Source organism: Podarcis liolepis, assembly GCF_965112155.1.
Source record: "Podarcis liolepis genome assembly, chromosome: 12".
Classification (NCBI taxonomy): Eukaryota; Metazoa; Chordata; class Lepidosauria; order Squamata; family Lacertidae; genus Podarcis; species Podarcis liolepis.
Genome location: NC_139563.1, coordinates 24,194,882 through 24,211,774, shown reverse-complemented (window position 1 = coordinate 24,211,774; position 16,893 = coordinate 24,194,882). Strand labels below are relative to the sequence as shown.

General features: G+C 41.9%; 1 long non-coding RNA gene across 4 annotated transcripts in view; it reads right to left on the bottom strand.

The window, feature by feature from the left end:
* LOC310689700 overlaps nucleotides 1-16,893 on the bottom strand; it is an 88,559-nt gene that overhangs the window by 20,575 nt on the left and 51,091 nt on the right. For all 4 annotated transcript variants that reach the window (XR_014517588.1, XR_014517589.1, XR_014517590.1 and 1 more), the window contains exon 5: nucleotides 15,666-15,737. This is a non-coding gene — a long non-coding RNA (uncharacterized lncRNA). The remainder of the gene's footprint in view (nucleotides 1-15,665; nucleotides 15,738-16,893) is intronic.

Sequence of the window (16,893 nt, the reverse complement as noted above, 5' to 3'; positions counted from 1 at the left end):
GTGTGGTGGAGTCTCCTACTTTGGAGGTCTTTAAGCAGAGGCTTGACAACCATATGTCAGGAGTGCTCTGATGGTGTTTCCTGCTTGGCAGGGGGTTGGACTCGATGGCCCTTGTGGTCTCTTCCAACTCTATGATTCTATGATTCTATGGTAAGATGTGATTTAGCAAGAAAATTCTGGCAGAGAAACTCACATAGCAGAATAGTATCACTAAAATATTAATTGAATAATTTTTTGGGGAGGGAGGATACTTTTATTTCCTTTATTTTATGTCATGGTATTGGGACGGGGCTACATGATCCTATAAAGAGACACAGAGTTCCTGATCAACTTCAGAAGTTCTGCCCAAATATAATCTGCCTGCAGGAAACACACCATGATAGGCCAACACGCTTGCTGGCTCACAGATACTTTGGGGAGGATTTCTCAGCTCCTCAAGAAGTGTAATTATTGATGTGGCTGCAATTATTGATGCACCTTTCCTGTTCAGGGTCAAGAGAGATCTTGAGGGGGGATTATATAATCTTGAAGGGAAAATAGGGACCAAAATCCTTAACTATTGCTTCTATCTTAGGTCCAAACTCCCACTAGTGGAGGTTTTTAGTGTGTATGGCTTTTCCTTTCAGAGAAATTGAAGGAGGGTGAAGTCTTGATTGGTGGTGATCCTGATATGTCACATTGTGAGGGTTTGGGCAGCAAGGGTTGAGGAACCCCAACCCTAGCTGTCAACTTTTCCCTTTTCTTGCGAGGAATCCTATTCGGAATAAGGGAATTTCCTTTTTAAAAAGGGAAAAGTTGACAGCTATGACTCCAACTTCTCTGTTCAGGGTGTGCAAATTTGCAAGTCTTTTAGTCTTCCATGGACACATGGTAGGAGATACATTCTGCTGACCTAGGTTTCATTTTCTGTTCCTCTCAATATGGGTCCCTCTGCATAATCAATTATGTCTCAATAGACTGTTCTTTCCATGACAGCTTGAAGGGGGGTGTAGCCCCCAGGAAGATAGATAATAATTAACCTTTGGATTCTGGGCACTAAGCAGGAATCCCCTGTATGGTATCGGAAAAATACTCTCCTAGCACGTCAGGAATCAGTGCAGGCGTCAAGTGATGTGATACAACAATAGGTAAAGGTAAAGGGACCCCTGACCATTAGGTCCAGTCGTGGCCGACTCTGGGGTTGCAGCGCTCATCTCGCTTTATTGGCCAAGGGAGCCGGCGTACAGCTTCCAGGTCATGTGGCCAGCATGACTAAGCTGCTTCTAGCGAACCAGAGCAGCACACGAAACGCCGTTTACCTTCCCGCTGGAGCAGTACCTATTTATCTACTTGCACTTTGACGTGCTTTCGAACTGCTAGGTTGGCAGGAGCAGGGACCAAGCAACGGGAGCTCACCCCATTGTGGGGATTCGAACCTCTGACCTTCTGATTGTCAAGTCCTAGGCTCTGTGGTTTAACCCACAGCGCCACCCGTGTTTAATTGTAATAGGGATTCCCCCTGCCCTGTTGTATGGGACTCTATGCAGTCCTGAAGGGAGTGGCAATAAATGAATCATCTAAACAATGCTGCTCCCCTGTTTTTACCTGCCCTTTCACCGTATATCCAATTGTGATGGGACATGAAGCAGGGACTCTCATGCCAGTCTTAACACTCAGGTAGATTCATACGAGAGATGGATCCTTGTTGTAGGTAGTTTACTTGCACATGCTATTTCTGTGATACGATGACATGAGCACAGATATACTGCAGTCATACCACTATAATAATATATAGTAAGACTCGAACTTTACTTACATAAAATGGAGGTTTTTCTTTACTGTGTAAATCTCATTAATTTTTAGTGCAACACATCTCTAAAATAAGGTCCGGATATCCATTTACAAAACAGACAAAGCTGCTAGCATTTATAACTTTCTCTAGCTATTTTATGTTCTAACATTTTATCCATTATTACTCAACAAGCTTCTCACTAATTTGATAATTAAATGACCTGTTTGTGTTTTTTCTGCAGAAAAGCAATGGAACTATTCTGTTATTGAATCTGATAAGCTCTTTCTTCATATGATTAGAAATGCTAAGGGAGGATTTTTCATTTCCAGTTCGCAAAGGCAAACTTTTAAAGAAATAAATAAATAAATGCAGAGATAAATGAGGGAATCTGAGCTGTTTTAATGGCGTTTGACTCATAAAAGTGTCTAAGTGGTGTTTGAAATAAAAAAAAATGAGTTATGCATTCATAAAAGACATACAGATTTGTTCCCTGCTGAAAATGACTTGCATATTTGGAACGAGAATAGTAATAAGATTCCTTCTAATTAGAAAACTAATCATATTTCCCCCACCAATCTAAGCCCTGTTAACTCATGATACCAAAACCTGGTAAGATGTTGCTCCATGATGGAAAAAATGGTGGGATAAAAATGAATTAAATAAGAAATAAATAAACTTGAGTATACCTAAAATTGCTCCTGTGATCTCATGTGTTTTTTTCAGAGAAGAGGGAGAGCAATTTCTGAAAAAAACCAGATGGGATCCCAGGAACTATTTTAGGTTCACTCAAGTTTGTTTATTTCTTATTTAATTCATTTTTATCCCACCATTTTTCCCATCATGGAGCGACATGCCAAAAACAGACACACATGAGGTGAAGGTACCCGTGTGTGTGCCACAATGGTCAAATTATCTCTGCCCAGTAAGGGGTGCACTGGATGCGCCAGCCAAAGCTGTTGATAGGTGTCTTTTACTACGGAGGCCACCTGAGTCTACATGGACAAAGATGGCTCCAAGAACCCCCCCAAACTGCTTATCTGTTTTTTGCAGAGGGAGTGCAACGCCATCTAGAACAGGCAGATCCCCCAATTCCTGAACCAGGGAACCACTTGCCCACAGTGTCCTAGCAGGATTCAGCTTCAGTTTATTGACCCATATCTACTCCATAAAGTGCAGTGGTTCAGCTTACGCACAGCCTCTCCTTAGATTTAATAGAAGAGTAGAGCTGAGAGTCAATAGTATACTGATGACACTGTGTCCCACACCTCCTGATGATTGTTCCCAATGGTTTTATGTAGATATTAAATAGCATTGTGGACAAAATAGTGTCTCGAGTCATCTGGCAACTAAGCTACCAAGATGTAGGTGTGAGTCTCCGGTACCAGTCATGCGGGTAGGAGCAAAACCATCATAAAACTGTGCTTCCAACACACAAGCCATGGCCCTGCCCATCCGTCAAAATGGACAGCATCTTCTCCGTGTCTTTTTGTTGTTTAGTCGTGTCCAACTCTTCGTGACCCCATGGACCAGAGCACGCCAGGCACTCCTGTCTTCCACTGCCTCCCGCAGTTTGGCCAAACTCATGCTGGTAGCTTCGAGAACACTGTCCAACCATCTCGTCCTCTGTTGTCCCCTTCTCCTTGTGCCCTCCATCTTTCCCAACATCAGGGTCTTTTCCAGGGAGTCCTCTCTTCTCATGAGGTGGCCAAAGTATTGGAGCCTCAGCTTCACGATCTGTCCTTCCAGTGAGCACTCAGGGCTGATTTCCTTCAGAATGGATAGGTTTGATCTTCTTGCAGTCTATGGGACTCTCAAGAGTCTCCTACAGCACCATAATTCAAAAGCATCAATTATTCGGCGATCAGCCTTCTTTATGGTCCAGCTCTCACTTCCAAGCCATGGCCCTGCCCATCCGTCAAAATGGACCGCATCTTCTCCATGTCTTATATCTTTTAAATTCTAGGCCATTCTAATTATACATCCTGAAGGTAGGTTTCACTGGGCTGCAAATCACAAGGACAAAGTGTCTCTTGAAGAGCTATGGAAAGAGTTGGGACTAATAAGGAAGCTGACGGGAAGAGGGAGAGGACCTTCTGCTGCCTGTGATGAATGAACTATTTGGTATATGGGAGCTGCTTCAGGCTATGCAAGCCAAATAAGGTGAGGTAGTATAACCTCTTGGTTGGGCTTCAGCTCTTTGGCTCTGGGCAACTAACTATTCATATCCTATATAGAAAATGGAAAAATTACCTACCACTACAAGAATGTGTTGGAAGGATAAACGAGGTAAACTTTATTGCAGATTAACATATCCTTAGGGATTGCAATTATGGCAATAAATCTAAAAGAGCTGGTGAGGTAATATATGTTCATAATAAAGTCTTTAGCTCCTATCCATAATCTCATGAGCAGAAGGGGGAAGAGAGGTTTGGTGAAGAAAACAACATAATTAACAACCCACTTAATGGCAGGCATTACTACACCTCTCCAGAAGAATATGCGACAAAACCTGAAATGCTTAGAAAGCATTTTCAAAATAAATTTTATATACGTTGTGGCATGATTGCTAAACACCAATAAATATTAATGGTTGGTGTTTCTTTTTTGTGTGTTTTTTGCAAGTGCAGTAAAACACTTTATTTACTCTAAGCAAATGAATGACAAGGGTCATGATTTAAGACAATGATCTGGATAAAATTTATTAAGCAAGAGATTTGTGTAACTGGATTCTGAACTAGTTGTGTTTTAACTCAGAGGTGTGTTTTAACTCACTGACCCTGACTTCCTGTTAGGTGTTCTTCATTCAGCAACCTTAAACACCTTTCTGCATATGAACAGAATCCTGATTCTCAAGGATTCTGATGGTCCTGATTCTCAAGGAATCCTGATGATCCTGATTCTCCCATGTTTTCATGGCTGACAGAGAGGCTATATCACAACCAGCATAATGCAATCAAGATATGTTATGGTACTTTGTGATGGATTTCACAGCTGCCATGGCAAAGATCCAAAGACATAGCTGCAGTCACACATGAGGCTTAGGCTATTTTAGTTAAATTGTTGGCTTTTCTCCTTTTGAATGGCTGACCCCAAATGCCCGAAAGAGTAAGAAGTCTTAGTTGCAAAAGCAGATTGCTTTGTGGCATGTTGTGGTTTGAAAACAATAAGCCTAAGGTCTTGCCAAGCATAATAAACTGTAGTTTAGCGCATCTTTGGATTGTGGCTAATGTTACTGCGTTATATAAATGTTGTTATAAGGATGTTGCGGCATCCTTTTTGCATGCAGGAGAGGAACTTGTTTAAAAACTGCTTTCATTCTGTGTTCTTTTGTGATGCAGTTGATTTTAAGGAACACCCACCCTCTTTTGTAGGAACACTCATGGAACGTAATGACCATGTCTATTTACAGCTACACAGAACCCAGTAGACATTATAGATAATGTGTGTGTAAATGATTTGTTAGTGACTTTCACTTTGAATCATTGCAATTAGATGTTTGAGGGGGTTGTTTTATTAAAAACATTAATCCCAAGCAACAGCTTTCTTTTTACTGGGGGTTGGTAAGAACTCACTAGAAAGGTTCAATCAATCCAAACAAGCAGTAAGCAAAGCTGTTATCTCTCAAATTGTGTTTGTAGAAAAAAAGCACAGGAGGAAAGAGAAACAGCCTTACTCTATGAAATTCCCCGAACTATTTCATTAGTACCTCTGCTTTAAATTGATAAAAATTTAATGCAGCTTGCAAAACTATCATTTTTGGGGGAGAACATTGACACCCATGAGAAACAACTATATTTCTTCAGATGGTGTCATAAGATGGTGTGTCATAAGTCACTTTGATTTTTTTAATGGCTTATCTCACTAAGAACAGTAAAATTTCCTGGACAAAATGGCAAAAAGGTATATTGACTTTTGTTCTTATGGCTAAATCCAGGCCATGCCAGATTGAATCTTCCTTCAATGAAAATATCAATGAAATGAAGTCCAAGATTTTACAGATCCTCCAGACTTCAGTGCCATCCTACACACCCTCAGCATCTTCGGAGAAGTGGTGGCAGGCCCATCTGCAGCAGAGTGTTTTCAACTTTTCATTTTTAATGTTTATAGATTACGTTCACTCTCAAAATAAACTGCAGCCATTTCACTAAATCAAGCCTCATCAAAGAATACATTTGCTCTGACTCTAAATTTGGACTCTGTCCAACACAGTAGAGCTGTGCCAGAATTTACTTGTAATAGTTAACATGTATTTTGCTGCATTGTGCTTCTTTTTTACTGATATAGGGTATAAGTTTCATAAAAGACTGCAACTGAAATAAATAATGTGGGGAAGTCTTTAAATTTTTAAAAACCTGAACCTGTGTTTAAAAAAAGATCCAGCATGCTTAATGAATTCATACCTAAAAGTGCTAAAAAGCATTGTGGAGATTGAGCTGAACCAGCAGGTGGGAGTATTCAGCCTAGAATTTGATGTAGTTTGATACCCAATACTCTCATGCTCTAATGGTAGCATCAAAACCATAAAGCTTCTGGAAATCAGTGGATAGAATATGATCCATTTACCATTTTGAAAAAGGCAATGATCATGGAGATGAAGGCCTCCTCTGTTTATATTTAATATGCAGCTGGTCTGGTTTTGCATATTAGGCAGTATTGGCTTCAGGCAAGTTCAACTCCTTAATTCCTGTTGTCAGAATCTGTTCGATCTGAGTAAGGCTGTAATCCTGCCAACACTTACAAGGTGGTACATCTTGCTGAACTCTATGGAATTTATTGAGAACTCAAAGTAAACTATTCAGAATATGTATAGAACAAGCTGCAATCATATGTACAATTTCCTTGGGGAAGCATCACTGAGCACAGCAGTACTTATTTTTGTGTAAATAAATACAGGTCATTGCTGTTACTTTTAACAGAAGAGACACTTTGATGTGTGTCGTGTGCAGATCCTTAGCATGCTATAAATAAACAAACACAATCTATCTGTACAAACAGGCACAATTAATAAGTGTATTAGTTCTGTGTCTTCTTCATTGAATGAGGAAGTGTATAATAAAGATTGGGTTGTCTCATCCTGTCCCATCACATTCTTCTACAAGCAAACATGTATGTTCTGTCCTGCTCATTATGCTGGTGATTATAGAGTAAATTGGCCAGGTGCAAATTACGACAAGGGTCCTGTGTCTTTTTACTTGTTGTGTAGGACAGGAAAGTTCAGCAGGTGTAGATGACATTCCTTCCTCTTTATAGCTATTAAAGGTGCAGGAATCCTGTTTATTTTTGCATCTGGCCATCCTGATGCAAAGTTACGAGGAAGACCTACTGGTCTGTTTATTTGTCTGGAAAATTAAAAGGAAAAGATAAGGGAAAGCTGACTGAACTGTGGACAACTGCAGGAAGTAAGAGGTGAGAGAAATGCCTAGTTGGGTAAAAAAGGCCATAGCAGTGACAGCATTAGAGGAAATTGTACAGGATGAGGCCATATATGAAATGGTGATGATGCTATGAATTCATACTGCCCGCCACAGAAATATCACTGCAAATTTGCAACAGATTACTAGGAAGCATTTTTTTAGCTTTACAAATGTAGTTCCTAAGGGCATTTACTGGCCACATGAACTAGATGAAACCATGAAATGAAAGAGTGAGACAAATGAAGCATCAGTGTACAAATTCCAATTGGTCAGGCCATGTGCTGTCAAGCAGCATTTGACATGAAATGAATCAAGGCAGGTGAGACAAAAGAGATCAAAGGGTAGTTCTCTGGGGGACCAAATGAGAAACATGTGCTTCATTCGATTGTGCAAATGCAGCCCAAATAAACTTCATGATGAGACGCTGTACAGATAGATCAGCAAGGAGAGACTGTGTTTATTTTATAATGTGTGGCATTATACATTTATCACTAACTGTTTGTTTTTGAAATGGTGAAAAGAGGACCTTAGTCAAGGATTAAGAACATATGAATGCTCCCCTAAAACCCAAGAAATAAATGAATGCCAGAATCTAGATAATATTTGGGATATTGACGGGAAAATACAAGCTGCACAGGGATTCTTGGGCTAGCCTATGCAAACCAGCTGGCTAGTTAAGTGCAGAGCCATTAAGAAACAACGGAGTGTCATTAAGGGTGTGCTGGGAAGAGCGAGAAGAACACAGGCCAGACCTCCATGAGGCGCTGGCAGAAGGAGGCTGCACTAAGAGACCGGGAACCATGTCTGACTGCTGTTTCAGACACAAGCTTGCTGAATCTATGAAAGATGCTCTTGGGATATAATGTTCTGCACCTCCTCCAGGTGTAAATATGGGTTAATAATATTCCTTAAAGACAGTAGCCTCCACTGTGCCTCAGTCCTCCCAATGGAAACACAATCCTGGGTGAGCGCCTGGGACCCCTGGAATCTCACACCCTTTGTGGAGATTGGGGTGGTGTGTAACAATATATTCATGGATTTCACTGGGTTAGAATAATGCTCCAAAATAGCCCAACACATCTGGATTAAAGACATGATAGAACCTCTGGAAAGAACTTAAAAGTCCAGAGTGCATGTCTGAGTACACTCAGTTTTCCCTCGCCTCTGTATCGGGAAACCCAAGAGGACATGATCACTTCCTCCCAAGGTTCCCAGCTGCTTCCACTTCAATGTTCAATTCCTCCCTGCTGGTGAGGACTAGAGTCTTCAGTGTTCGCTGCCAAACATTCTGTCAGCTTTTCTTGCTGAGACTTAAGTGCTTACTTTTACTACTAGAAGCTGAAATCTTGCCTGCGGCTGTATTTTTGGTTCATGAGTAATGCAATGCTTGTGTGAGCACCCCCATCCTGCCCTGCCTCCAAGTTGATTTAAGATTCAAAAAGGGCCTTGCAAGGATCTTGCATACTCTCCAGGACAGTCTGCCTAAGGAAAACAGAATGTCTACCCAGTCTGCTTGCTGTTCCCTTAGGTATATCCTGCCAGCTTCCATATAACATTTTTCTCAAGTAGAACCTGCTCCTAGCAAAGCAACATTTTAAAAAATGCTTTCCACCCACTAACACTGCTCTAGGGCTTGTTGACATACTTCCCTGTGATAAGATCAAGAACACAAGGCTTGCTGGGGATTTTATATGTACTTCTATACCCTTAAGAACGACTTGTAGATGCTAGGGAATATGTAAATGAGCCAAAGCTGCGAGTAAGTTATTTATTATGGATTTATATGCATTGTGCAATTGGCAGCTACATTTTATTGCAGCAGGAAACAAATCTCTCAGTCTCCTGCTGTTTGAAGGTTTGGGAAGATTTATTAAAAGTTTAAAGGGGGATTTCTGAATTGGATAGAACATATCAAACTAGTGTTAAACAAAACAAAAAAAGTCCTCAAATATATATAAAAAAAGATGACTTACTGGCTTTGAATATTTGCATATTGTATTCTATGTACAGTGGTACCTTGGGTTACATACACTTCAGGTTACAGACTCTGCTAACCCAGAAATAGTACCTAGGTTAATAACTTTTCTTCAGGATGAGAACAGAAATTGTGCTCCGGCGGCGTGGCAGCAGCAGGAGGCCCCATTAGCTAAAGTGGTGCTTCAGGTTAAGAACAGTTTCAGGTTAAGAACAGACCTTCGGAACGAATTAAGTCCTTAATCCGAGGTACCACTGTACATATATCCACACATGGTTCACATGTGAAGCTGTTCTAATAATGCTGTTAAGGGAGGTGAGGTGAGGCTGAATGCTTGGGCCCTCTTCTAATAGCCAAGCTACCTTTCTGGGTGACAAGCCATTAAGGGGAACAAAGTAAGGGACTCAGTGCAAGATGGCAAATGGGTGGGGGCTCCTCCCTCAATTCACAGGTAGTTAAAAGGACAAAGACAGAGTTGAGAGTGGAGAGTGAGTCATGTGAACTAGAAGCAACAGACTGGGAAGCCAGAGTGATGCTTGATTTCTGTTTGTATCCAAGGCTGTGGAGGAAGCAAGGCCCACTTGGGGTATTAATGCTATGAACCCCTCCATCATAGGTTCAGGTTGTTGTTGTTTAGTCGTTTAGTCGTGTCTGACTCTTCGTGACGCCATGGACCACGCCAGGCACTTCTGTCTTCCACTGCCTCCCACAGTTCGGTCAGATTCATGTTTCTAGCTTCGAGAACACTGTCCAACCATCTCGTCCTCTGTCGTCCCTTCTTCTTGTGCCCTCAATCTTCCCCAACATCAGGGTCTTTTCCAGGGAGTCTTCTCTTCTCATGAGGTGGCCAAAGTATTAATGCTATGAACCCCTCCATCATAGGTTCAGGTTGTATATATGTGTAAATAAACCATATATCACAAAGGAAACACAAACCCTGGGTACACATCTGAAAGCCCAGAATCTCACACCACTTAGAGATTGTGATGGCACTCAACAATGCATATTTTTGAGATCATTTATTTTCCCTCCAGGCTCTATGACTTTGCCATCTGTTACTCAAGCTACTGATCAGCCTGAACTCCATGACTGTTGACTTGCTGCAGTGGCAGCATTTGTTCTGGGCACCGGCATGGGGGATATGGAGAGAGCTCCTAGACTATTGCTGGAGTAGCAGTTGTTGCCAGAGCAGTGGCCCATGTAGTAGCAGTAGCAAAGGAGTTGGATCTGATTGTGGGGTTGGAATTGCAAGTGTGTGTATGTTAGCATACACCTATGTCAGTCATAATTCCAAGCTGAGTCCAGGAAACTTCATCCAGCTCCCATCAGCCCCAGTCATCATGGACAATGGCAAGCTAGGGGATCCTTTTACTCTCCAGATGTTGATGAAGCATAGTCACCATCCCTGGCCATTGGCCATGCTTGCTGGTGCTGATGGGAGGGCCAAAAGTTCCCCATCCCAGGCATAGCCAATTGAAACTGGATTATGGAGAAGATCACGTCCACCCAAAGAGGAAAGAGAGTTGCTACACCAACCAAGAGCCAGGTATACTCCACTCACCTCTGTACTGATGAAGAGAGTGGTAGAAACCCAGGAAATGCCTATTGACTACCATTTGCTACTGACTAATGTAACAGATCTGGAAAATCATGAAAAGAGAAGCATTTCCCCTTGATATTGCTAGCAAAATGCCATGGTGAATGGTACTGAATATGAAATAAACTATTTCAATTGTGTGGAATGACTGCTACCATAATACTCCATTATGTCTCCTGACACAAAAGACTTCATCCTTCTAAGGCTTCAAAACACATTAACCTCATTTTTGTGGGGGGTGCAGGGTGCAAAGCCACTCTGATAGTCATTTTAATCAAGTGGAAGCTAAGCATAGGGGCCCACTCAACCAGCCACTGAAATAATTCTGATTTCAAGGGAAAGCGTTGATCTGTATCACTGCATTCACTCAGCAAAGCAGCAATATTAAAATGGCTGAAAAAAAGGGCACACTTTAATCAAAGTGATTTTCTTTTGACAGTCAAAAATATATTGTATTGCCTTAAGCAATATCTCTGACAAAATGTTTTCCTTTTAGATAAGATTTGATGTATGAGGAATAAAGAGCATCTTGGGGTTCTTTTGTTTTATCAACGGGAAAGAAAGTGAACAATTTTTTAGAGAAAACACATTTGGAGCCTTTCAAGGAATCTCACATTTTAGGTTAGCATAAAATATATGCAGTTAAAATCTGAACCACATCACCAGTAGGTTTTAAATGGTCTATAGATCAACCCAAGTCAGTGTCAATGACTAGTCCATTGAGTCTAGACATTGTCTTTGTCTCCATTGTAATGGTGATAAGTGTTGTTCAAGGAATGGAGGAAACCACACTGACATTTTTATTACCCCCTGCATGCTTAGGGAGTGAGCTGGTTGCTTAGAGACTAATCTTGGGAACTGCAAATAAAGGCAGATGGCATTATTCTAATCTAGAATGATATTGACAGAGGTCAATACTAGCCTTCGTTTGTGCGCTCTTCACTCTGTAAAATACTTGATTCTTAATTAACTTGGTTGAAGCATCATGTTTGTTTAGGCCAAACAGCATTTTATAATAGATGCATATAGATGGTGGGGGTGGACAATTCTATAGCACAAAGCTTATTTCTCACCATCCTACTTGGCTGCTGTTTATATTGTACCTCCACGGTTGGAGGCAGTATGTCTCTGAGCACCACTTGGCTCAGTGGGGAGAGTTTTGTTGCACCCAATTCCTGCTTGTGAGCTTCCCATAGACATCTGGCAGGCCACTGTGATAGCAGGATTTGGTGACTTCATTTTACCTCTTGCTCTGTGGTCACACATCAGACATCAGAAACATTCTCATACCTTCAAATCAAACATATAAATATTGGCAGATGCTATTTTCAGGTAATATCTAGTCTTCCCAGAGCTTTGAAAGCATATTGGTTCCCTCCCACCCACCCACCCAACAAAACCCTCTCTCTGGGTTGGTAATAAAATGCTGATTAGGAAGTAACAGATGACCATCATCCATGGCACACTGAAAACACAAATGCATTTGTAAAGCGAAGTGTTCCATAAAGCTGATTCCCCCCCCCCCCCGCCCTTTAAAGTGGCTATAAAAATGTTACGCTCTTATTCAGCATGTCTTCTTTAGCTCTGCAGCATTAAGTTAGACAAGACTAGAGGCAAAAACAAACCCAATTTTCCATGAGCAGAAGAAACTGGGGAATGTACTTTTATTTTAGTACTGGTAATAACCCATACAATACAAATTATGTAGCTTGACATTAAATCCCACGTTAAGTACACAATAGGGAGGTGTTAGGAGCAGAAGATGAGTTTTGTGCGTGTATGGGTTCAGGATTTTTCTGAATATGATGCATACCTCTACCTAATGCTACAAAATATTTACACACTATTCAAATGCAGAAACTTTCATCTGCAGGAAAACAGCCCTGGGCTTCCCACAGCAGAGAATTCAGAAGCCTGGGCACAATTGCTGAGAAGACCCTCATAGTTTCTGCTTGGCAATCTGCTCCACTTTAAGGGAGCAGAAAGGCATGGAGTGGGGCCTTAGATTAATATGTGAGTCATTAAGCAGGGTGATATTGGACAAGGCAGTTCGTCAGGTATCCTGGGCCTAGTGTTCCTCACTTTATGACTGCAGCTTCCAATGATGCCTTGTCTATAGCCCTAATCAGTCATTTGTCTTCTGGGATAGCTAAACACATGAGCAGGAAGAGCGGAAATGAGTGAGCAAGCTCCACCCACTCTCCACCACTGTCTGCATTGCCCTCCACAAGTTGGAGAGTGATAATCTGCAGGGTTCTGCATCAAGCGAGGAGGCTAAATGACTAGAACAGGGTTTGTGTGAATTACAGATGAACCACAGATAAAAAGCCAGAGAATTAACATTTGTATTCTGGAACTCACAGCGCTTTTCAACTGAGTCTCTTCATATGTTTTGTCAATAAGTGTAGTGAAATCCAATTATGTATATTTATGTGTGGTCCATTTTAAGAGATCAGCAAATGTTCTTGCGTACTAACTGGGCTGTAGCAATAACAGGATATCTTCTATGTCTGTCTGTCACTTGGATTCATAGGTTAGAATCCTATCCTTATTGATGGCTTTTACAAAGACTTTGAGCCAGTTCTCATCAGTTCATCTACAACCCAGCTTGCCAGCTCCATTCTTGACAGCTGCCTTAGGTGCATTACTTAATTTCCTCACCCCGTTTCTCATGCCGTCTTTGATATGATGAAAAACATACTTTTGTAACAACTTATTTTGATATACATCAGGATGGTGTAGCAAGTTTCTACTAATACAGGTGACCAGATGAAATGAAGTAAGGCATCCGTTAGGACACTTCTGCCTGCAGGCTAAAATTTGGTAAAACTTTTTTAAAAAAAGACTAAGTTGTGTTTGACACTAGAATACTACTACAAGAAGATCGAGCTCTAGAAGAGTCTGCTAAAAAGGAAAGTTGGAATTAATGGAGTCTAAAATTGATTTAGTAAACTAGCTCTTTGATGGAGTGGAAACTAGAACTGCAGAAAGAAAGATACAGCTAATTGAAGAACATAATTTAATTCTTGAAGCAGAGTGTGAAGCTCACCGAGGGGTAGATTGCAGCTTTAATTGAAGAAGGATTTGTATGTTTCTATGCATGTATGTTCCAGATCCTTTTAATGTGCTGTTTGTCCAATGATATGCAGAAAACTATTACTTTCAACAGTGAAAATCAAACACGACTATGCCACGAAGACAAATGCCCCCCCCTCAACTCACTGATAGTTAGAAAGACAAAGGCAAAGTTAAGAGTTGAGCTATGTGAGCTGGAAGCTGGAAGCAAAGCTGCAGGCTGGGAAGCCGGAGAGAGAGAGAGTCATGCTTGAATCCAAGGCTGCAGATAGCTGCAGAAGCAAGAACCTTTTCGTGCTAATGCTGTGAGCCCCTCCATCATAGGCACAGGTTGTAAAGGTAAAGGGACCCCTGACCATTAGGTCCAGTCGTGACCGACTCTGGGGTTGTGGCACTCATCTCGCTTTATTGGCCAAGGGAGCCAGCGTACAGCTTCTGGGTCATGTGGCCAGCATGACTAAGCCGCTTCTGGCGAACCAGAGCAGCGCACGGAAACGCCGTTTACCTTCCCGCCAGAGCGGCACCTATTTATCTACTTGCACTTTGATGTGCTTTTGAACTGCTAGGTTGGCAGGAGCAGGGACCAAGCAACAGGAACTCACCCAGTCGTGGGGATTCGAACCGCGGACCTTCTGATCGGCAAGTCCTAGGCTCTGTGGTTTAACCCACAGCGCCACCCGCGTCCTGGCACAGGTTGTACATATAAATAAACTATAAATCATAAAGACACCACAGTCTCCATTGTGCCTCATTCCAAAGGAAACATGAACCCTGGGTAAGAGCCTAGAATGCCTGGAATCTCAAAATGCTCAGAGATCAAGGTGCTGTGCAACAGTTTGTTCATCTCTTCCACTTTCTATTCTATAGTAGTAGCAGGGCTGGCCTGAGACATTTTGGCACCTGAAGTGAACCACAAAAACACCCCCCTGAACCAGGGAATAAGGGGTGAGTGAAGATCTACAACAGGAACAAGGGGGGAAATAAAGATCTGCATCAGAATCTGCTGTCGCTCTGGATCCTGTTGCCCCAACCTTCCTTGTGGGTGGACCGGCTCTGGTAAGCAGCATCCGTACATGCACACAGAGGGTCAAAAGCAGCTGTTATTGTTTATTAGATTTCTTACTGAGGTCCTAATGCTGCTTACAACAGCAAAAACAGTACAAATAAAATAAGTACAAATAAAACCAACCTACCATGCCCAACAACCAGCAGTTTAGACCCCATGCTATACTATCCTTTGCTTCTCTATACAGTGGTACCTCGGGTTAAGTACTCAATTCATTCCGGAGGTCCGTTCTTAACCTGAAACTGTTCTTAACCTGAAGCACCACTTTAGCTAATGGGGCCTCCTGTTGCCGCCATGCCACCGGAGCACGATTTCTGTTCTTACCCTGAAGCAAAGTTCTTAACCCAAGGTACTATTTCTGGGTTAGCGAAGTCTGTAACCTGAAGCGTATGTAACCTGAAGCGTATGTAACCCGAGGTACCACTGTATAACTGGTTAAGAGGAGCTCTTCTGTTTAAGTGAATGCAAGGGTAGCATCCAAAACAGCAGCATTTCCGAAACAGACAATCAGGCAATTAAGCATCTCTCAGGAAGTTAGTTACCATGGAGAGCAAAACACTGTCACCGCCAACTGCGTTCTCTGAACCTACCTGCTAGAAGCTAATCAGAATGAAGCAGAAAGCCATGTTAATTAGAAAACAAATTATCTAAACCCTGCCAATCAAGTCAGATGTAATGAAAACTGCAGCACATTTGCGGAAGTGTAACACTCAGAAAGTTAAATGGACTCTACAATGTACTTAAGCATCCAGACCACATAATTTTACCTGCACAGATATGTAACCATTTCCAAAAGGAGTAGCGACATAGCGTCTTGCAGCAAAAGTGACTGGTGGCACCTGAAAGACAAACAAATTTATTATGACGTATGCTTTTGTGGTCTACAGTCTACTTCTCACAAACAATCTATTAGAGGAGAGAAAAATGACAGAACACTACTTGTTGTCAATTACAAGTCAAAATTAGATTATTTGTTTATTTATTACTTACTTACTTATTTCCTTATAACCTGCCCATCTGGCCGGGCCTCCCCAGCCACTCTGGGTGGCTCCTAACAGAATATTAAAAACACAAAAAAATCAAACATTAAAAACTTCCCTAAACACTATATTCCCTAAATCACTATATGTTCAGTTTTCTACAGCCCATTCCAGACAATTACATTTCCCTCTTCCAAGCCTTGGATGGAAGGCCTGTAGTTGCTTACAAAGAGCTTCACACAACCTAAAACCAGTGGAGGTTGGTACATTGGGGCTGCTCCAACAACCTCCACCTGTCCTTAGTCAACCTACACCTGCTTGCCTTCTTTCTTATATAACCAGTCAGCTTCCTCCTCTTCCTCCTCAGTATTGCACTTGTAGCATGGGGGCAAAGCTAGAATTTCCAAACTCTTCCTCTCATTGGCTCTAGCGCCACCTACTGTTAGGTTTCCTGCCTTCCACCCCATCATTCCCAATGGGCACCAGCCACCACTGCTTAAAACAGCTACTCAGCAACAATGACAGGGATATCTACACAGGGAGCAGACCCTGGGGCAGACTGATGCCACCAACTCCATCCACAGCAGTATTACAGGACCCGGTAATGTCATCCACCCCGCCAGTGGTTCATTTACCAGCTCATCTTCCAAAGGGACATAAGTGATCATCCACCATCACTGCCCTTCTGCATTCTACATGGTGCAAAGAGGCCAGTCTCTATGGAAAAGAATAATGGAAACAAATCTGTCGTTGGACGTGGCCCGTGGGGAATACTTCAGCCTCCCAGGACACTTTGCAATTGGCCATCCTTAATCAAAGGAACTTCAGAGGAGGGTACAACATAAAACCACTGGATACATCAAGAGGTTCAGTGCTACCACTTGTGGACTCAGTTGGCACAACTGATTTTTATCATGTTGGCTTACCAGTGCCAGGATGTGTGTTAGCACCTAGTTTTTTTGTGAATGGCCACCGTTAGTAAGGTGATTTATCACCACCTGTACATGTCATATCT